This window comes from Saimiri boliviensis, chromosome 7 (assembly GCF_048565385.1).
Source record: "Saimiri boliviensis isolate mSaiBol1 chromosome 7, mSaiBol1.pri, whole genome shotgun sequence".
In the NCBI taxonomy this organism is placed as follows: Eukaryota; Metazoa; Chordata; class Mammalia; order Primates; family Cebidae; genus Saimiri; species Saimiri boliviensis.
The window spans coordinates 61842757-61865692 of NC_133455.1; the positions used below are offsets into that span (position 1 = coordinate 61842757).

Genomic DNA, 22936 nt, shown 5'->3' on the forward strand with positions numbered 1-22936 from the left:
CCTGGGTCCGAGGGGAACCGCGGGGTCCAGGGGCGATGAACGGTAAGGTGGCGTGGGTCCGCCCTCCCCGGAGACGCCGAGCGTGTTCGTGTTTGTGTTTGTGTTGGACACCCCGCCCCCGCACGTCCGTCGCCTCCTCCGGTCTGCACTCCCGCCACCTGGAGCGAGTCTGACCGCGTCCGGGTTTCCCCGCTCAGCTGCCGCAGCCTCCGGAGAGTGTACGCGGACTTTGGGGACCGGCAGCACGTCACCGTCACCTCCTGAGTAGTGAGTTCCCCTCTGATGAAACCACTGCTGTATTTACTCATCATCCCCACCTTTTTTTTTTTTTTCAACCTGATAGGAGGAAGTACATAATGGAGAGCAGGTTTTTAATGCACTGTCCTGTGAACTTGCTCTAGCCAAATTAGGTTTATAGCACTCACTTTCTCTGGCTCTCATTCCCCGCTCTCGCCACATAAACCTAAGTGACCATCTTGGGCATCCGCAAGACCGTTTGAAATTATTGTGGCTTGGGTGGAAACTTCAAGGAGTGAAATATCTGCCTTTCAGAAAAACCGTTGTCGTTCAAAGTAAAATTAAACTTGTTTTCGTTGCAATAATTCCCCTTTATTCCTTTGTATATCTGTAAGCTCTTCACCTTTTTTTGTAGTTACTAGACATTTTGTACTTAAAAAGAGCCTCTGCATGTGTGTTTTGGAATTGTGTAGTTTCATAATGTGATAATTATTCCTTTCTATTTGAGTAATTAATGTAAAGTCGTTAATTTGAAATAAAATTTCTACTTCACTTGATTTTAAAAAGTCACCTTTTCCTCACAAAAGAATCACTGTAATCCAATTTAAATTTATCATTGAAGGTCAAAAGCAAGAAATAGCAAGAAACACAAGCATACTGTAAAACCGTCATGTTTTTGAAGGTAAGGTGTTTTGACATATCAGCAGACATTGGATTTATTTCAACTCCGAATGGTGCTGGTGTAGATGTAAAATGTTATGCTTAGTTATTCATTTCATCAAACATTCTATGTCACTGTTTTTTTCCCCTTCAGGAAAATTTGAGGAGGAACAACACATTTGTGTCTTTTCCTTCCTTTCTCCCCGTCTATTTCTCCCCAAATAGTTCCTTCCTCCTCCTGCTTTCTCTTCCTCACATGTTAACATCTACAAACATAAGATGGTGTGTTAAAAGATTGGATATCCTTCTATGGAATGACTTCCAGAGGGTATAAGTCTGATTTGAGAGTTTTATTACCTTGAGTATTTTACTGGAAGAGCTAGAACAACATTCATAATTAATGTGCGGGTTAGGAGAAAATACACTGGTAACTATTACTTCAGTATTTCTTACTGAGTACTATTTGTTTAGGATGAATTCACTTTAAGCCATGTTGAAGAACAAGCCTTTAATTGTCCCATTATTTGTGCCAAATCTATTATAAATTCGTTAAAATTTGAACAAGCCTTTAATCATCCCATTATTTGTGCCAGATCTATTATAAAGTTGTTAAAATTTGTTTAATACCTCCGTTAAGAGGGTATTCTAGGTATTTAATGAGCTAGCATTTGTTAAAGGCTAATATTTGTGACTTTCTAGTAAGAACTCAATAAATGGTATATTTTTTAAATTGTCGTGTTGCATCAAAAACTTCATCTTTGTTGGTAATGTTAATCAAGTTTGCCCATTTGGTAGTTTGGTTTTCTTTTAACTACACTTTGATAGATATTCTTACTTTTACCTGAAAAGTAGTCCACACTAATAGGTACATGTCATGTGTCTTTTCAAAATATGCATTATGTTAAATTCTTTGTACACTTTGTGTAAAAATTACAGACTTTGAGGGAAAAAATTTCCTATTAAGGGAAGAATGAGTTTGTGTATAACTTGTAGAAGAAGGAGGCCACCTATTTTTAGAAAAGTATGGATAGTACTGAAAATTTTGTCATAGCAAGGGATAAAAAGAACAGGCTTCTCTAATGTCTCTAAAACATTTGAATTCCCTTTGTTCACTCTCTAAATCTGTTGCTCCTTTAGTATTCCTGATTTTCATAAATAGTACCACCATTCACTTACTTGCTTAGACATAAAACTTGGAATTTTCTGTGATTCTTCACACTCCTACAACTCATCAAACAGTAACATCCATTCTTCCTCACAATTATATTCTGAATTAAGCTACTTATCACCTCCACTACTGCAACCTTTGAGAGCCACCATTGTCTCTTGCTGGACGACAGCAATATCCATAGTAGCTGCCTTCACTTTCTCTCTGTACTCTAATGAAAATTTTCCCATTCAAAACATTCTCTGAATACCAACCAAAGTGATCCTTTAAAAAAAATGTTACTAGGTATGTCACTCACTCTGTTGTTTAAAACCCTCCAATAGTGGCCAGGTGTGGTGGCTCGCGCCTGTAATCCCAGCACTTTGGGAGCCGGAGGTGGGCGGATCACAAGGTCAGGAGATTGAGATCATCCTGGCCAACATAGTGAAACACCGTTTCTACTAAAAATACAAAAAAAAATTAGCTGGGCATAGTGGTGTGCACATGTAGTCCCAATTACTCAGGAGGCTGAGGCAGGAGAATCGCATGAATCTGGGAGGTAGAAGTTGCGGTGAGCCGAGAACGAGCCACTGAACTCCAGCCTGGTGACAGAGTGAGACTCCGTCTCAAAAAAAAAAAAAAAAAAAAAAAAGCCCTCCAGTAGCTTCCCTATGCACGCAGAATGAAATCTAAATTCCTTATCCTGGCCTTCAACACTGCGTAATCTGGCTCTTGCTCTCTTCAACTTCCCGGGAAGCAGCACAGGAAGTTGTTCTCACCCTTCTGACGCCTCCTTTCTGTCGTGTACTGAGAGCTCTTTCTAGTCTGTAGCAGAGCCTGGTAGTTGTCCCCCAAAATTTCTCCATTTTATTCATAGTAATAGACATGGATGCCATGAACAAAGACTATATTTTCCAGCCTTCCTTGTAGCCATGTAATAGGGCTGGCTGATGGGATATAAGCAATATATCATGTGACACACTTGTAAAAACGTCCTTAAGAGATAGTTGGTGTATACCTTCAATGATGCTTTTCCTTTATCCTGTACCCTGGAATACAGATGTGATGGCTTGGAGCTCTAGCTGCCAATTTGTGTCTCATGCAAGTTCTTTAATTCTAGAGATGGCAAAGCCAAACTGGTGGAAACCAGGATCCCTGAGGACTTTGTAGATCAGAGCACCATGCCAGCCCTGCACTTGTAAATGTCTATCTTATTAAAGCCACTATTTTTGGGTCTCTTGTTCTCAACTGAATTTCATCTTACCTGATACTGTGCCTCAGGGCCTTTGCGCTTGCTTTCTTTGTTTATTCTTTCTCTGCCTGGGATGTGGTTTTTCTGTCTTGTATATGGCTGACTCATTCTCATCCTTCAGGTTAACCCAAGTATTTCTGACAGCCCTTCCCTAGCCACCCTATCTAAAATAGCTCCTCCCTTTCCCATTTAGTCTCCATCAGTCACGTGACCCTCCATTTTCTTAATAGTATTTATAATTTATTATCTTTTTTTTTTTTTTGAGATGGAGTCTTGCTCTGTTTCCAGACTGGAGTGCAGTGGCGCAATCTCAGCTCACTGCAACCAATACCTCCCAGGTTCAAGCGATTTCCCTGCCTCAGCTTCCCGAGTAGCTGGGACTACAGGCGCGTACCACCACACCTAGCTAATTTTTTGTTTTTTAGTAGAGATGGGGTTTCACCATGTTGACCAGGATGGTCTCGATCTCCTGACCTTGTGATCCGCCTGCCTTGGCCTCCCAAAGTGCTGGGATTACAGGCGTGAGCCACTGCACTTGGCTATCTTTTTTATTCATTGTTTATTTTCTGTCTCCCTTCACCCTATAAAAACATAAACTATACCTTTTTGTTCACTGCTTTATCCCTCATACATGATGGTCATTAGATAAGTGCTGTTAATTTAGTAAATGAATGAACAAAATTCTTATCCAAGATTAGCTAGGCTTTTTTTAATAATAAATGAGTAAATGTCAGAAGATTTCCTTAACACAAAATTTGTAAAATCCAATCTAGGAAACAGGAAAAACGGTGCTAAACTAATAGGATATTCCTAGCCTCCAGCTTAATAATGAAGATGTGTACCTTTTTCTGGGAAATCTGTAAGGCTATTACAAAAAAAAAAAGCTTAATTGGTGAAGTAGACTGGCAAATTAAAAAAGAACACTGCGATATATACAGGGCAAAAAAAAATCACACTAAAAGGACTCTGATTTATAACTTACTAGACCTCAGTTTCTTCATCTGAAATGCATATAAGAATCTTAAGCTTTGAGTGGTAATATTATAAAAGTTTAAAGCTTAATTGTAAGCCCAACTTACAAGTAACAAAATATGTTAAACATTAATTTAGTCTTCAGGCATTATTTTAACAAGTGATTATTTCTTGATAATACTGGCAAGGGTTCAGAGAAACAGGGCTGCTTATATTGCTGAGAGTTTATGTTGGCAGCACTTTTCTAGAGTACAGTTTGGCTAATCTATCAAAGGCCTTGAGCATGTGCATTTCTTTTAGACATGTGTCATAAGCAGGCTGGGTGCAGTGGGGAAGGCCAAGGCGGGAGGATCACCTGAGGCCAGGAGTTTGAGAACAGCCTGGCCAACGTGGTGAAACCCCATCTCTACTAAATACAAAAAAAAAAAATAGCTGGGTGTAGTGGTGCACACCTGTAGTCCCAACTATTTGGGAGGCTGAGGCAAGAGAATTGCTTGAATCCGGAAGGCAGAGGTTGCAGTGAGCCAAGATGGTGCCACCGCACTCCAGCCTGGGTGACAGAGCAAGACTCTTAACTGCCGGGTGCGGTAGCTCAAGCCTGTAATCCCAGCACTTTGGGAGGCTGAGGCGGGTGGATCACGAGGTCAAGAGGTCGGTCGAGACCATCCTGGTCAAAGGTGAAACCTTGTCTCTACTAAAAATACAAAACATTAGCTGGGCATGGTGGCAAGTGCCTATAATCCCACCTACTCAGGAGGCTGAGGCAGGAGAATTGCCTGAACCCAGGAGACGGAGGTTGCGGTGAGCCGAGATCGTGCCATTGCACTTCAGCCTGGGTAACAAGAGTGAAACTCCGTCTCAAAAAAAAAAAAAAAAAGACTCCCTCTAAAACAAAACAAAAGACAGCATGGTGGCTCACACCTCTAATGCCTGCACTTTGGAAGTCTCAGGGCAGAGGCGGGGGTGGGGGTGGGGGGGTGGATCACCTGAGGGCAAGAGTTCAAGACCAGCCTAGCCAAAATGGCAAGACCCTGTCTCTACTAAAAATACAAAAATTAGCTGGGCCTGCTGGCAGGTGCCTGTAGTTCCAGCTATTTGGGAGGCTGAGGCAGGAGAATCACTTGAAGCCAGGAGGCAGAGGTTGTAGTGAGCTGAGATTATGGCACTCCACTCAAGCCTAGGTGACAGGTGAGACTCCATCTCAAAAAAAAAAAAAAAAAAAGTATTACAAGCAAATAAGGATGTGTTTAAGAAGTTAATTGCAAGAGTGTTCTTTACTGCATCATTTATTAGGAGATTGGTTAACTAAGCAACATCCATATGGTTAACAGTATTCAGCCATTTAAAATGATGCAAAGGGAGTTTTTATTGACATGATACACTGTTAAGAACAAAGAAAAAGTTTTAAAATACAAATGTTGTATAATTTGTAAGTCTCACAAAGATCATCTAACAATATGCACGACGTGTTAAGTCAGCCTTGCAAAAGTAACTATCTTTCCATTATTTTTATCTCAGCTACTGTTAGTTACAGGAGCATTTTATATTGACTGAGGATCTTTATTAAAACTTCTCTTCAGCCTTTTGTGAAATCTTGTTATGATGACTATAGTGACACTATATCAAACATACGACCAGAATATGTTTATGCTGAAATATTTCAAGCAATATTTGATGCTTGAAATGCCAAAGTGACAATGAAAATGAAAGCTGGATAGCTCCTTAGAATTATTTAATTGTATTTCAGATATGAACATAAAGTATGTTTTTAATATTACCACTTTTGAGAATAACAGAATAAATGCCTACTCATCTTAATAAGATGTTCTGACTCAGTATTCATTTGCCATTCATTATTCAAATATACCTGAATCTCAGTTAAGTGCCAGGCACTATGTTTTGTCTCTAAGAGACAGGAAAAACCAAACTTTCTCCCTGTTCTTGCATACTGCTCAATACAATAATACTTCTGTAACAAGATGGGATGGGGTAGTGGCCCCTCCCCACCCCTGCCCACACCAAACCATCAGTTCTCTAGCAGACAGCAGCTGGGTATCAATTCTATTCAGTTCTGACACCCTCTACCTGGAGGCAACATCAGATCCCACAGATTGAGGGCTCAGTTCCGCAAGACTGCCTCCCACCACTTCAAGTGCCAGCGGCAAGTAGTAGGTTGTCACCTATATTCCTGACCAAGCTATAAATCAATATTCCCATGACCCCTTCCTCAGGTTCCACTAGTTCATTAGAGTGGCTCACAGAAGTCAGAGAAACACTTTACTTGCATTTACCCATTTTTATTATAAAGGATAATACAAAGGATACAGGTGAACAGCTGGATGGAAGAGGAATCTGCACACCTCCCATACCTTGCCCTATCCATAGGTAGGGAGAAGAGGTTTGGCAATTCCATGCCCTCTCCAAGCAGCCCAGCTTCCGGCAACCTCCAAGTGTTCAGCTATCTGGAAGCGCTCTGAACCATGCCTGTCCTTTTGGGTTTTTATGGATACTTCATTATGTAGGCATGATTGGTTACATTATTGGTTACTAGTGAGCAAATAACCTTTAGCCACTTCTCCTGTCCCTGGAGGTGAGGAGTCAGCTGAAAATTCTAATTCCCTAATCACAAGGTTAGCTTCCCCGGCAACCAGCCCCCATCCTGAGGCTATCCAAGAGCCCATCAAGAGTCACCTCATGAGAACAAAAGATTCTCCTATCATCCAGGAAATTCCAAGGGGTTTAGGAACTCTGTGTCAGGAACCAAGGGTCAAAGACTGAATAGAACAAAAGATTGCCCTAGTGCCCCTATCTAGAAGAGTTTTAGGACCTCTGTGCTGGGAAACAGATGAAAACTGAAAAATGCAGAAGGTAGATCGATATATAATCTTATTGTAGCCTTATTACCTTTTCATTTAGTTCTCAAGAAAACTATGTGATGTTGGTATAATATAATTTTTTTCATTTTCTTGTATGCTACATGTATGTAGCAGATATCATTTAAACTCATGAACCACATTTTCCCAGTATTTTGGGGGTTTTTTAAAAATATATATATATTTCTTTAAATATCCTTGTCCATATATTGAATTTCTATTACTCATCACCTTTGGAATTGATCACGGCAGTATTAAAGCCTCTTCATATTCTGACCTGAACATTAAAGATGTTTTTACCCCTCCAGTGCTTTCCTGGGTCACTATCATCTATAAAAATAGGTAGCCTAAAAGGAAAAGCCAAGAAAATGAGATAACCAGTGAAAAGAATGTAAGATCCTTGGAATCTAAAAAGTGGCTATAACCAGTCAACATAAGAAAACCTCTAACAACAGCATAAGAAAACCTCTTAGAGATAAGAGTCAAAATTGGCCTGAAAATAATTATAGTTACCACTTAGTTTAGCATCTGCTGAATGGCAAGCACCATAATTACATGATTTCACTCAATCTGTATAACATTTCTATGAGATAGGTGATACTTGCATTTTACAGATGAAGAAATGGAGGTGGAGGTTGCCCAGAGCTGAAACCAGGCCATTGCACTCCAGCCTCGGCAACAAGAGCGAAACTTCATCTTAGAAAAAAAAATAATAACTCTGACATAGTTTGGCCACAGGATATATTTTTTTAATGTTACACATTAATCAAATGAATAAATATGGACAACCTAGGTAGATGATGAAAATTCTGATTCAACTAGCTATTGAGTTCCTATTATGCACCAGCCTCACAGATGATATTATATTCTTGGGAGAGGGCCTCTTGGTTGTAAGTGGTTATACACTACTGTTTCTCAATCTGGAGTACTATAGGAGTGCCTTTCATGAATTTTTGTGGATACTCAATGTGATAAACTATTTTTCTTATAAAATTACCCTAATGTGTACAAATATAAAACCAGGAGTAAACTTATGTTTTAAACTCTATTTTATCTATAAACTAGAAAAAATTAGGAAACTAAATATTTTAAGTTAACTACATTATTGAAAAGTTTTTTGCTGAGTCTAAATCATCATTGGAAATACAGCACAGTTTATTTGAATTTAAGATACTTATGTTGTTATGTAGTAACTCAATTTTCCTAACAGTTTTCTCTGTTATAACTTTTTGAAACCTTTGTTCTAGAAGCAAGCAATTATAATATTTGACCTTTACCTGGCATAAATGGATCATTAATTTACTTATTCTTTACTGTAGTCCAGGGCAATTTTAAGTTATATAGTCTGGCTCCAACTCCATTATAAGCAAACAAAAACATGGGCATTCAAGTCAAAGTATTTATTTATATAATGGTGTTTTTTTAATCCAAAATAGAGTCATGTTAATTTTTAGATTATGTTTGAAATAAAAGTACAAAACTAAAGATTTTTTGTGAGAACTCACAAATACTAAAGAATGTGTTAGTGGGCCAGCAGAGATTTAAGAAGCAAGGTTATGAGCATAAGGGTTTTGAATAGCTAAGATCTGAAATTTTATCTGCCTGAAACATGCAAGATTGAGTGCCCTTGGAAAAAAATGCAATATTTTAAAAATTACTTCTGCAAACCTCAGTTTTGCTTCCTAAAAATTGTACATAGAAATATGACTAATGCCTTTCAGGATTTCGTAAAAATTTTATCAGATGACATAAGCAAATGTTTAGCGTAGTGTATGGAATGAACCAACCACTTAATAAATAGTTGCAATCATGATGATGATGACGATAATAGCTTTACATGGAAAACCACATGTAATCTAAGAATTTTAAATAAAAAGAATAATTACTAATGAGGCATCTGAAAGGGAAAATGCAAGAAAATAATAGACTGTTTAGATAGCCATTTAAAAAACAACAACAAATATAAATGTGCTAGATAGTTGAGTTAAATACTTTCTGCTTGAAAACTGAAAAATAAATCAGGTAAGGTAGGGAGGTAAAACATATGCCTAAATGAGTATCAACTAGTAATCCTGTTTTATTTTGCTGCCATAAAAATATTTTTAAATCACTTTAAAAAATAAACATGTTAACTAATCTTGAGTTTATGTCATGGCATCCCTTTCACAATTACTAAGAGGGTTTTAAAAGACTCATTACTTTTTAAAGATATTGTTTACTAGAAGATAGTTACCAAATATTTACAATCGTTCTTAAAATTTTTTTTTTTTTTTTTCTGATAGAGTCTCATTCTGTTGCCCAGGTGGGAGTGCAATAGCACAATCTCAGCTCACTGCAACCTCCACCTCTTCAGTGCAAGTGATTCTCCTGCCTCAGCCTCCCGAGTAGCTGGGACTACAGGTGCATGCCACCACGCCCAGCTAATGTTTGTATTTTTAGTAGAGACGGGGTTTTACTGTGTTCGCCAGGATGGTCTCCATCTCTTGACCTCGTGATCCGTCCGCCTTGGCCTCCCAAAGTGTTGGGATTACAGGCGTGAGCCAGCACACTGGCCCAACATTACATTTTTAATATGATGCCCAACTCTAAAGTAGTTAGAATCGATAGTCATAATTAGATTTTTTAAAACACTGCCTAATATAGAAGTAAACACCGTATTTTGTAAAACACTACTTCATCAGTAAGAGTAAGATTCGTTTTCTGTTAGCTTTTAGGTTATAAAAGTTGCTACAGCCGCCATAACTTGGGTGAAGAGATCTGGGGAATATTATCCCCAAACCTCTTTTCTTCTAATGAAGCAAACTGCAATTAGGAAACAACTCTTCATAAACATAACCCATGTAAGTGAGCATATAACAGTTAAATGGCAAAATCCAAAGAAACAGCCAATTGATCTTTTACAAATTCAGCAGCTGCCACTGAGGAAACAGGTGATAATGTAGCACAAAAAGATATCATAAAACACAAGAATTCTAAATACTTAGTAAGGAAGACCTTTTTGAAAGCCTTATCCTGGAAACTAATCTCTTCCTGCTAAAAACCAGGGAATCTTGGAATCTTACTCAAAACAAAAAACACCTCTTATGATAGTAGCAGAGGGAAGACAAAATCTGTTTTGAATGAACCAACAACAACAGACGTATTTATTATACATTTTTTTTTAATTTATAAGAAAAAAAAGATCTAATTGGATCACAGTTCTGCAGGCTATGCAGGAAGCACGCACCAGAATCTGCCTGGCTTCTGATGAGGGCTTCAGGAAGCTTACAATCATGGTTGAAGTCAAAGGTGAACAGGCATCTCAATATGGCAGAGCAGGAGCAAGAGAGAGCTATTACACTTCTTTAATTAAGTTAAAGAATTGGTATAACTTTGCCTAGTTTATTGTATAAACAAAAATTACAAAAAGGGAATGAAGGAGGGAGAAGGGGGAAAGGAAAGAAAAAAGCAAAGGGAAAAGGAAAAAGGAAAGGAAATCCTTAGTGCACTAGTTTCATAAGATACTGGCAAGTATTCTGTTAAAAAGAAAAAGATTTCATTGTGACGCTCTGAATTACGAGGTTTCATTATTGCCAAATTTGTTTTTTTTTTTCTTTTCTTTCTTTTTTTTTTGAGACAGGGTCTCACTCTGTTGCCCAGCCTAGAGTACAGTATGGTACAATCAGAGCTCACTGCAGCCTCCAACTCCAGGGTTCAAGTGATCCTCCTACCGCAGCCTTCAGAGTAGATGGGACTACAGGCATGGACCAGCACATCCAGCTAACTTTAAAAATTGTTTTTGTAGTGTCAGGGTCTCACTATGGTGCCCAGGCTGGTCTCAAACTCCTGGATTCAAGAGATCCTCCCACCTTGGCCTCCCAAAGTACTGGAATTACAGGTGTGAGCCACTGTGCCCAGCCTGTTCGTATGTTAATGTGCTAATATATGTGTACCTAAGTAACTTAGTTCTTTTTTATTGAAGATTTTAATTAATATCTCATAAAACCACAAGCTATCTAACTATATTTAAAGAAGATACTGTATTTAAAGGCCGAATTCTGAATACCTAAGTAACTTAGTTCTTTTTTATTGAAGATTTTAATTAATATCTCATAAAACCACAAGCTATCTAACTACATTTGATGAAGATACTGTACTTTAAAGGCTGAATTCCTGTACATAGGGATTGAGAATTCCCTACCACAACTTTGTTATGAGAAATTGACACAAGGCCAGGCATGGGTGCTCAAGCCTATAATCCCAGCACTTTGGGAGGCCTAGGCAGGAGAATCACTTGAGTACAGGAGTTTGAGACCAGACTGGGCAGTCTAGTGAAACCTCCCCTAAAAAAGTTGACACAGGATATAAATTTGATATCACAGATGTTTTTAACAGGACCAAATAAGATATTTATCTTATCCTTTTAGGACTGAGGTTTTTGCCAGTACGTTAGGCAAGGACTGGCTAACACTTAATATCATAATAGGTACAGCAGAATCTTTTTTATTGATGTATTTATAATACTGATTGGGAGTTTTCCCATTGCCCCATGATTATGATTATGTACCAAAACTGAGAATAAAATGCATAAATACTTCACATTCTAAGTTAAAGTAACTTTGAATAACCCCATAGTATTAGCCAAGTAGTGTCACAACCATACCTGTCACCACCACCACTACCTCACCACCACCACTACTACTCACCCATCATTAAAGAAATGGTAGGCCTGAGAGAAAATAAAGAGGCCCCTTGGAGAATCAGTTTGTGGACAGGACTCTTCCCAGTATGTAATGGGAGTTGGGATTGCCTGAAGAGAATCACATCTAAAGATTGGCATTACCAAAATAAGAAGAAACATATTTCTTTTCTCTGTTGGGTATTTGCTTGGCCCAAGGACTTGCTGAGTTCCTGGACCTATATGAGTAGAGGAAAGAGAATTTGCAAGAGATGATAGACTAAGAGAGGCCCAGAAGGCAAGAAAGTGACCTTCGTGCACATCATTCAGTATGTCAAGAATAATGGAGATGCTCATGGGTGGTTTGAACACCAGGGAAAGTAGGTGAGCTTCAACCATTTTGTCACTATGCAGGCTGGCCTCAGCAAGAGGGAATCTGCATCGAGAGAAATTAAAGAGGTTCAGTAAACTGGATCCAGATAACCAACATCAGGAAACTACATAATGGAACGCCCCTGCGGGCTCCCTCAAAGAAGCCTGATGATAGATCTAGCTTTTTGATACTGTCACACAGAGGTCATCAAAATCCAGTTAATGAGGATTGCATCCTCATCCAGTTAGGTAAGAAAATAATCGCCCCTTTCTCTGTACTTGGGCTGGGGAGAGGGTGAGGGAGAAAAATGAAAAGAGCTTTGAATTGAGCTGGAGATTGAAGCTTTAAAGTTAACAACATGATTTCTTTTTCTTTTTTTTTTTTTAGAGGCTAGGTTGCTCCGTGTTGGTCAGGATGGTCTCGAACTCCTGATCTCAGGTGATCCGCCCGTCCTGGCCTCCCAAAGTGCTGGGATTACAGGCGTGAGCCACTGCGCCCAGGCCAACAACATGATTCTTTAATATTATATTGTGAGTAACAAAAATAAATAAGATCAGACTAAAAAAAAAATTACATTGTGATTGTTCTACTACCTTTAAATAACTGAAAAATCAGAGAATCTATATAGGATATCTAGGATATCATAAAAGGAGCCATTCCTCTTTTTTCTATTTGCCTGTGGGTAACAATAACAGGCTTGAATGATAGAGCTGCCTGTCTTTGTAATGGGTAGCAAATGCAAAAAGGAGCAGGATTTTTTAGTAAACCAGACAAATACTTAATAACATGTATGCTTACATTATATAGTTCATTTCAAAATGTACTTTTGGTCTGTCTTTATTAACTTCTTTGGGGAACTTCATAAAGTTCTGCAATCAAAACATCCTGGGAAGAATTTTAAAGGCATATCTACAATTAACAGTTTTGGTGAAGATTCTGGTGCTCAGACAGAACAGACTAGGTAAGCAACATCCTTTGCAAAATGCTATTCTTAAAAATTTTGCTCCTTTTTGCATTTGCCACCCATTAGAGAGACAGGCACCTATGTCATTCAATCTAGATATTGTTACTCAGTCTTAGATTTTAAACAGAAAAGTGGGATTAAAGAGTAACTGAATCTGAATTACTGCTTTACTTTTAGCACTGGCCTTGCTGAAGTTTTAAAATCAAACAGAATTTCACAGAATTTTAGATCAGTACCTTCACTACTAATCAATTAAATGAATATAATTTCACCCAGAAAAAAAGCACAGAGTAAATCTAAAACTTGTATTTAATATGATTTAAGATTTAATCTTCTAGGTGAATATTAAATTTCATTGATATTTGGTGCAATAACATCTAGCATATAGTTAGTTAAACCTTTTAACCATTTCACTCTGTACAGTGTGAAGCATGAAAAACTGTTTTTCATTTGTTTGTTTTATTGGTGAGGGAATAATACAAGTGATTGCTTTTCAACTTCAGATCTGGATACAAACAATTAGATCCTTTTATATGAAGGACAACGTGAGTGCATGCAAATTCCCAGTACCTTCATGCTGACAAGTATTTACTATGTACCAGGCATTCATCCAAACACAGGGAAAGTAGAGCAGTAAGGAAGGCAGATAAGGTTCCTCTTTTCATGGAGGAGATAAACAATAAACAATAAATATTCAAAATAATTGCTGATTAGAACTATCAAGGGAAATAAGCAAGATAAAAGCTAGAGAATGACCAGGGGATAGTGTGCTCTCTTAGATAAAGTGCGCAGTGAAGACATCTCTGAGCAGGTTACACAAGCAAAAGATGTGCAGGAAATGAGGTTGCCTCAAGTGCATGTTGATGTTTATGTAATTTAAATGTCAGGCTGTGAATTTAATATTCCTTAAGGACAGTATTTTTTGTTTATTTTGAAAACCCCTATCCAAGAAGTACAATTAACTTGCCTTTACAAAAAGTAGCATATTGTTATGTACAATTATATCTTCATAAAATCTGAATGTTGCTTCTGGTCTTGTTTCATTTTTATTCAACAGATCTTTATTGAGTAATTGCTGTACTTGGAGGCTTTATTCTAGGTTTTTGCTATATATTATTGAATAACTAATTATTCCTGGCCACCTGAAGATTGCATTCTAGCAGAAAAATACAGACAATAAGTAAAAAACACAATAAGCACATTATGTACTATGTTAGAAGGTGATTTGTGCTGTAGTGGGATAGGTAGACCAGAGAAAGGAAGATAATAATTACTTGGAGAAGAACAGGTTCCAGTAGTAAGTAAGCTAGCAGGGTGGGCCTCAATTAGATTAGACCTGAGCAAACAACAGGAACCTGAGGGAGTTAGCCAAGTGCCTGTCTGAGAGAATAGCTCTCCTTGACTCATACATACATACATACATACATACCCTTTTGCCTCCAAAAAAGTTACTGTCTTTTTTCAACTCTTATTATTATTTTAACTTATAAAAAATAGAGTAGCTATGATATACCATCATTGTATATAATTTACTTGAATACATGACTTGGTTATCTTTTATTTACATAGATAGTCACTACTATACACACGCGCACGCACGCGCACACACACACATGACTTATACATATATATGACATATATATGATTTTAAATTTTTATCATCTGAAAGTATGAGGAACTACCTTTTTTTTTTTTTTTTTTTTTTTTGAGATGGAGTCTTGCTGTGTTGCCCAGGCTGGAGTGCTGTGGCATAATCTCAGCTCACTGCAACCTTCATCTCCCAGGTTCAAACGATTCTCCTGACTCAACCTCCCCTCGTAGCTGGAATTACATGCGTGCACCACCACGCCCAGCTAATTTTTTGTATTTTTAGTAAAAATAGGGGTTTCACCATATTGGCCAGGCTGCTCTTGAACTCCTGACCTCAAATGATCCGCTTACCTCAGTTTCCCAAAGTGCTGGGATTACATGCATCAGCCACCACACCCAGACAAGAACTAGCATGTTTAAAGGCATTGAAAACTAACTTATGATGAGAAAACATATATTTTTATATATAGGCATGTGTAGGTCACACAACAAATAAACTTTATGCTTTCTAGTTAAAAGGTAATGGTGTTCTTGAAGACATGTTAGAAATCCAAAATAATAAGATAAGTTGGAAGACATGGTAGATTACTCACTGTATGCTATAAATTGAGTGCAGAACTAACTAGTATGATAGGTTGGTATGAGTGGTTAGAAAAATGGACTTTAATTAGTTTATTATGTAAAATTAGAATAATTTCAACTCTTTTATTTTATTTATATATGCTTCATTCCATCTGTCTTCCAGATATTGCTGAGTTTGTTATAAAAGTGTTTAAAGTTAATTTTATTAATCTACATATTTTTATTATTCTGCAAGTAAAATCTTCTAATCTTTATGTTCTTAAAGCACAACTTTTAAAAAAAGTAACCACATAATTACAACCAGGCATCTAAGTATAGTAGCTGTATTTTCTTTCCATTTTCAAATTGTGTTCTGTTTTAATTTTTGAATCAATGTTAAATAACAGGTAACTTTTCATAATTTTAGATACAATATATTTTACTAAAAAGATCATAAATGTTAGATAAACTTACACACTTTATATACTTCTTTTACTAACCTGGAAGTAATCGGTTTGATTTGCTTTAAAAAAAATAATTACTTTTTTTCTTCATAAATATAATTTACTTGAATACATGACTTGGTTATCTTTTATTTACATAGATAGTCACTACTATACATATTCTTCATAAAACCCTTCCTTTCAAATCCTATCTACAGTGTCTCCTTCCATCTTCTGAATTTACTTTCTATGCTACATATATGACACTTATTAGGTTGGTGCAAAAGGAATTGTGGTTTTTGCAGTTACTTTTAATGGCATGTACTAATAGTATATGTGTTATCTTGTGCCTGTTTTAGCTTCAAAAATAGACATTTTCCATGGACAGAGATCCAGTTCTTGTCAGTTAACGTAATGATTACTTCCCAAAGCAACTGTTCCACCACACTTGTAAAGCTCAAAGTTACGCTTTATCTAGATATCTACCTATCTATGTATCTATATCTAAATATATATATTTCTAGTATAGTATACAAAATTATGCTATACTCAAATTGAAGTCTATTTATAATGGAGAGGGTTTATTTAGTCTACCTCCCCAAGATACAGAAAACGAGTTGGGCTTTCCACCATCCCTCCGCTGTCTGTGGTCATTCAGGTTCTATTACCTGAAAAGTTGTATAGCTAAAGTGGCAATCACCAGCTTGTAAATATAAAAAGTCACTGGACTTAGGTCTTATTTTCTATGTGAATGGCATCGTAGTTTCAGTAGAACATTATTTTGGCCTCATTAATTGAAAAAAATATATGCCTTACTAAGAGAACCCTAGTGTTATGCCAAGTAATTGCTTCCTTGGCCTGATCATTAATAATCATTAGACAAAGAATCAGGAAAAACACCCATTTCACATTTGTCAGACAAGCTTATGACTTTAAAACCTAAAAAGTATGGCAACAAAATTGCAGTATGCTTAATTGAGCTTATTCAGTTTACATATTCTTATAATGTGGAAAGTAGAATTTAACCAAGAACCTTTCAACCCAATCTATTATAACAGATTTAATTGTTCTTCTCTCCTTAAAAACTTTATGACAGTTAAGAAAGCTAAACAAAAGTTTTCTAAAATTTCTGTGGATGAGATTGATAAATAGGCATGATGATTTTCACTGTGACAGTTTGTTGTAAAACAAATTAAAAATACAGAAGTTGTTTCACCCTTCCTAAATTATTCCCTTGGACTTTACAAGCTACTGTAGCCCTTGAGAACCTGGATCACTGAATGAATTCCCTTTTCACACTATCTTCTCTCTAGCAATCTACTAACAGATGGAGATACCTCAGTTAGCAAAACAGACCCTAATCTTCGCCTCAGAGGGCTTAAATCCTAGAGGGAGTGAGACAGGCAATAGAAAAACAATTATAAATAAAATTTTGGTATGTTAGATGTGGTTAGGTACTATAGGAGAAAGATAAAGCAAAGAAGGAATATAAGGAGTCTAGGTAGGGATGGGAGTGTGGAGGATTATACAGTAATACTAAATCCAATGAAAGGAAAGTCTGAAAAGACAACTACATAGAAACCTGGAGGAAGAAGAGTACAAGCCATTGAATATCCAGAGAACAGCATTTCATGCAAAGGGAACTGCACATGCAAAGCCTTGGTATGTTGAAGGTCCAGCATGAAGACCAGTGAGGCTGGAAAGTAGTGTGCAAGTGGAAGCTCACTAGGAGACGAAGTAAAAGAGGTAATGAGGTGAGAGGAGGAGTCCAATGAAAAGGAGTACAAAGTCCCAATCATATAGGTCACTGTAAGCCATTTTCGTAACTTTGATTTTTACTGTAAGTGAAATAGCAAGCAAGCCTTTGGAGGACTTGAAGTAGAGGAGTGACATGATCTGTTTTATTAAGAAGATCTAACTGAAGTGGGGCAAGAAGCAGAAGCAGGAGGAAGGCCAGGTAGGATGCTATAACAATATTCCAGGTAAAAGGAGATAATGACTTGGAACAGAGCAGTAACAGAGGTGGTGGTGAGAAGCAGTCAGCTTCTGAATGTAGAATAAAGAACCCTTAAATCCATTTAGCTTATTAATTAAAGTACTGTTTTCATAATTATTTGTGATGTATACTTTCATAGCAAAATGTTTGAAAAATATAGGTAGATGAAAAGTCAAAGTAAAAATCACTCAACATTTGATGGATAGTCTTTTACTTCTAAATGTATGTGTGTATGTATCTTATATTTATTCAAGTGTAATCAGAGCTCATAACCTCACTCTTAACATTTGATGGTCTTTTACTTCTAAATGTATGTGTTTATGTATCTTATATTTATTCAAATGTGCTCATGCAAAAACCATTTTGTTACCCATTATATGTATTTATGTGTTATGATAATTTCCTATTAAATATTTTCCCACACCATAGTATTGGTGGCTGAATAATACAGTTTGGATACAGCATAAGTTAGCCTTTGTATAGATAGAAAAATTTATCCAATCCTCTATTGTTGACCATTTATACACTTTCCAGTTTATCTCTATTAGAAATACCACTAAAATGAACATCTGCATTGTGATATCTTTGAAAATATAGTCACTATATTACTTAGGAATCTCTGCCTATTTAACTTTTTTTCATTGTATTTATTTTTTCATTGTGTTTATTTTTAATCAAAGAATTGCTTTTTTCTTTTTATTGTTTCAGTAGTTTTTGTGGAAAAAACAGGTTGTGTTTGGTTACATGGACAAGTTTTTTGGAATACTACTCAGCTATAAAAAGGAACAAAATAATGGAACTTGCAGCAGCCTGAATGGAGTTGGAGACTATTATTCTAAGTGGAGTAACTCAGTGAGAACAAACATCGTATGTTCTCACTTATAAGCGGTAGCTCTTTTAAGTGGGAGCTAAGCTATGGGGACACAAAGGCGTAAGAATAATACGGTGGACTTTGGGGACCAGTGAGGAAGGGTGGGGGGGTGAGAAATAAAAAGACTACACATTGGGTATAGTATACATGGGTTTTTTTTTTTTTTCAGCTATAACCACAGAAAGAGAAGATTATATTAGATGCATATTGATAGATTTTAAGGGGTGCCAAAAATATTTGAATATGACCTGTTTATAAATTGCTACTGATGACTGAATAAACATTCATGTATTTTGGAATTTGTCTTCTATTTTCTGATAGACATAGTTATTACTAGGAACAGATGACCAATTGCAAGAACTGTCACTATTTTAACATTCTTCATCAGCTATGGCCATGTTGGATTTCTGGCACCTGAGTATTCAGATCCATCTGTTTATAGGGCATTATGCCTACTCATGAGGTTTATGCCAGTTGCAAAAAGTCATGTGTAACCTGAGATTGGAAATATATATTCCTTGAGGTATAAATAATCTATTATTTGAACTTTTTGAATTATGATTTTAGAAAGAACTTTAGCCACTTACTGATTTAACTTTCAATTAGGTATATATGGAAAGCAACATTATCAGCAAAAATTTAACTTTACTAAGTAGTAAATAGAATAATAGACTTCTTCAATATGAGAAAGTTGAAATTAGGAAAATGCCATAGGATATCCTTGAAAAATATTTTGAAACCAACATTTATTTGATACCTGCTGTGTGTAAGGTGCTTTTATATAATTTGTGCATATAATTATCATAATAATGCTGTGAAATAGATATTATCCTTACTTTGCAAACAAAGAAACTAAGAGAAGTGATTTACCTAGTATCACACTTAGGAAGTGACCAAGATAATTTCAAGCTCAGTTCTTTCTAACTTCAAATCCCATGCTTTTTTAACCATACTATGCTGCTTAAGCGGTTGGAATCCAAGAATTAGAGTAAATTGACAATCTATCTTGTTGACTGTAAGCAGTTATGGTAATTAAAATGTAAAATTTAAAAAAAACAACCACCAATCAAATGATTGCTTTACTTTTAAAACACTAAATAGTCCAAGATAAGTGTAAGGATATAAATTAGCTCTTATTATCAGGAGGACAACACCAAATAGTAATTAATTGTTTTAACTGTAAGAGACTATCTACTTAGACAAAATATTTAAGAGAAGAAAATCTGATGTTTTCTGGTCTGATTAGTGATTTTCAAAGTTTAAAAAAAAAAGTTATTTTTCCCCCACAGAAAGCTACATAAAACAAGTGAAAATGATTGAAGTTGGGGTACAAGTGAAAGATGGGAGTTGTAGCTCTGTTTGCTCCCTACCCAGTCCCTCCTTTAACTCTCCATGTAACCTCTGAAGGAAAATTTACAAATCTCATAACTCAGAATGTCATTTAAAAGCCCATGTTGTGGCTGGAACACTTGGTTGATTGGCTTACTTTTTAAATAATCAACTGATTTATTTTGGTTATCTACTGATCACACAAAAAAAATGTGATTTGAAAGTGGGAGAACAGTTCCTGAGGCAATGACTCACTTTTTATGTTATATTGAATTATCTTTCTTTATTTCTCCCAGCCAGAATCAATAAATTTATTCTATCAAATGATTTTTGAACTTCAGCTAAATGCCAGGCACTATACTGATTCCTACCTTCAGGAAGTCTAGAATATGTCTGAGAGAGACAGATAACAAGGAAGTGAAAAAAAATCAGTTTGGTCTATAAAGAAAATCTGTATTTCTTGTTTTTATTGTTTTTGTTTTTGTTTTTTTAGACAGAGTCTCTCATTGTCACTTAGGCTGGAGTGCAATGGCGTGATTTCAACTCACTGCCACCTCTGCCTCCCGGGTTCAAGCCATTCTCGTGTCTCAGCCTCCCTAGTAGCTGGGATTACAGGTGCCTGCCACTACACCCAGCTAATTTTTGTATTTTTAGTCGAGATGGGGTTTCACCATGTTAGTCAGGCTGGTCTCAAACTCCTAACCTCAGGTGGTCTGCCCACCTTGGCCTCCCAGCATTGCTGGGATTATAGGCGTGAGCCATTGTGCCTGGCTGAAAATCTGTATTTTGATAAACAATACTTATGGTATGTTAGAGAACTACTTTATTTTGGTCTTTTTGGCAAAAGTTACTCACATTGGATTGAATAATGTTTTCTCAAAATTCATGTTCACTCAGAACCTCAGAATGTGGCTTTATTAGAAGTAAGGTCTTTGCCAATATAATTAGTTAAGAGGAGGTCATACTGAGTTAGGATTGGCCCTAATCCAATGATTGGTGTCCTTATAAAAAGAGAAATATAGACAAAGACACACAAGGAGGATGCCACATGAAAATGGAGGCAGACTGGAGTGATGCATCTACAAGCCAAGGAATACCAAAAATTGCCAACAACTACTAAAAGCTAGAAGAGACAAGAAAGGATTTTCTAGAGCCTTTGGAGAGCGTGATTCTGCCACATCTTTATTTTGGACTTCTAGCCTCCAGAACTGTGCGAAAGTAAGTTTCCATTGTTTTAAGCCACCCAGTTTGTGTTAGGACAGATAGGAAGGCTTCTTGAATTACCTGACTTTTAAACAGAAAAATAAATGATGACACTGTCCCAGCCAAGATAAAGATATCACTGGGAATCAAACTCACTGGTGTTAGTCCATCTCAGTGGCAAATGTTCCTCTGATATTTTAAATAATGCTAAAACAAAGTCATTATTTTTCTTCACACTCATACACTCACAAAGTTCTTCTTTGTAAAAACTATATGAAGCAGGCATTAATATTCAAACTTACTATATAAAGGCTAAGGAACTTGGACAGAGTCACAGACCTAGAAAGTAGCAGAGCCTAGATTCAAACTCAGGTACTAGCTTCAAGAGCCTATAATTTAAACATCGGGTTATACTGACTCTATTCTCAACTTTATACACCATGCTTTCATTCTTCCCACAAGCTTCCAAGGTACCCTCTTTGTGATATTCCATGTAATCCAGTCTCAGATGTGGAATTTGGCTTTTCTTTTTTGTCTCTACTTTTCCTCCTTCCCTTTATAATATTAGTAGTACAGATTGCTAACTGTATTGAGCACTAAGTGTGCCAGTCTCTTAATTAAAGCAACAACCACATGAGGTATATACTATTATCATCCTCATATTCCAGATGGTATTTCTATGGCTTAGAGAGGTTAAGTAACATGTGTGGGATCATAATACTAATAAATGGCAGACCCTGGGTTGGTCGGATCTGACTTCAAAGCTTGCACTTGTAACAAATTTTGATGTAAAACCAAGGTATAGCTTACATGATTTTAAGTGTACAACTTCTAAATATTTAGTATGATGAATTCTGATATATTATATACCTGTGTAATTATCATCACCCAGAACATTCCCAAATGGAACAGCTCCTTAATCATCCTCTCTAACAGTAGATAATCCCCCAAAGATAAACAACATTCTGTTATCTGTCAACATGGATTAAGTTTGTTTATTTTTGAACTTTCTAGAAGTTGAATCATACAGTATATTTTCTTCGGTGTCTCATTTCTTTCCAGAGTCCTTATTTTTAATGATGTTATACTTTGTCTAACAAAATTACCAAGTCTTCTGTTTTCCTAGGCTCTTGCTAAGTAACCTATGTTGATGATGTAATACGCTAATTCTTGCTAAAATACTAGTGGATGAAAATGGTTTCAGTTACTTTTCTGGGGGATAACTTATTAGTATTATAATTGACCTTAAGCTGAGAAGAATGACTATTATGAAAATTCTAAGTAGAGTCTGAGAGACTTTTAGGCAAAAGGGGCCTAGCTAATTTAGTTTTATATGATTTGTCAACTTTAGGAAAGATGCTTATAATGAATGCATAGAAGGAAAGCAAAAAGTGAAATAAAAGGGGGGAAAACTGAAAGTGTGTAAATACTTCTGGGCAAAGAAAGGCTGTATAAGTTTTACGGTATTGAGATAGGGGAGTGTCCTAGTCCATTTGCCCTACTATAACAAAATACCTGACACTTGGTAATTTATAAACAATAGAAATTTATTTCTCACTGTTCTAGAGGCTGAGGTCACAGATCAAGGCACCAGCAGGTTTGATGACTGGTCAAGGCCCATTTCTCATAGATGGCGCCATCTAGGTGTCCTTACATAGTGGAAGGGCAAAAGGGGAACAAAGGTTTTTCCCTCACATAGCAAAAGACCAGAAAGGCAAGAAAGTGCTCCCTTCAACCTTGACCGCTTTTATAAGGGTGCTAATCCCATTCATGAGGTCAGAGCCCTCATGATAGAGACAAAGACACAC

At 36.7% G+C, this 22936-nt stretch overlaps 1 long non-coding RNA gene across 3 annotated transcripts; it reads left to right on the forward strand.

Moving 5' to 3' along the window:
• The first annotated feature begins 259 nt into the window (after positions 1–259).
• Positions 260–22640, forward strand: LOC141585105 (uncharacterized). Of its 3 annotated transcripts, XR_012518415.1 has the most exons (3): positions 260–919; positions 9849–12419; positions 12559–22640. It is a non-coding gene; the product is annotated as an uncharacterized LOC141585105 (long non-coding RNA). The 3 variants fall into 3 exon arrangements; XR_012518414.1 differs by having other exon boundaries at positions 9849–22640; XR_012518416.1 differs by having other exon boundaries at positions 12213–22640.
• The last annotated feature ends 296 nt before the right edge of the window (positions 22641–22936 follow it).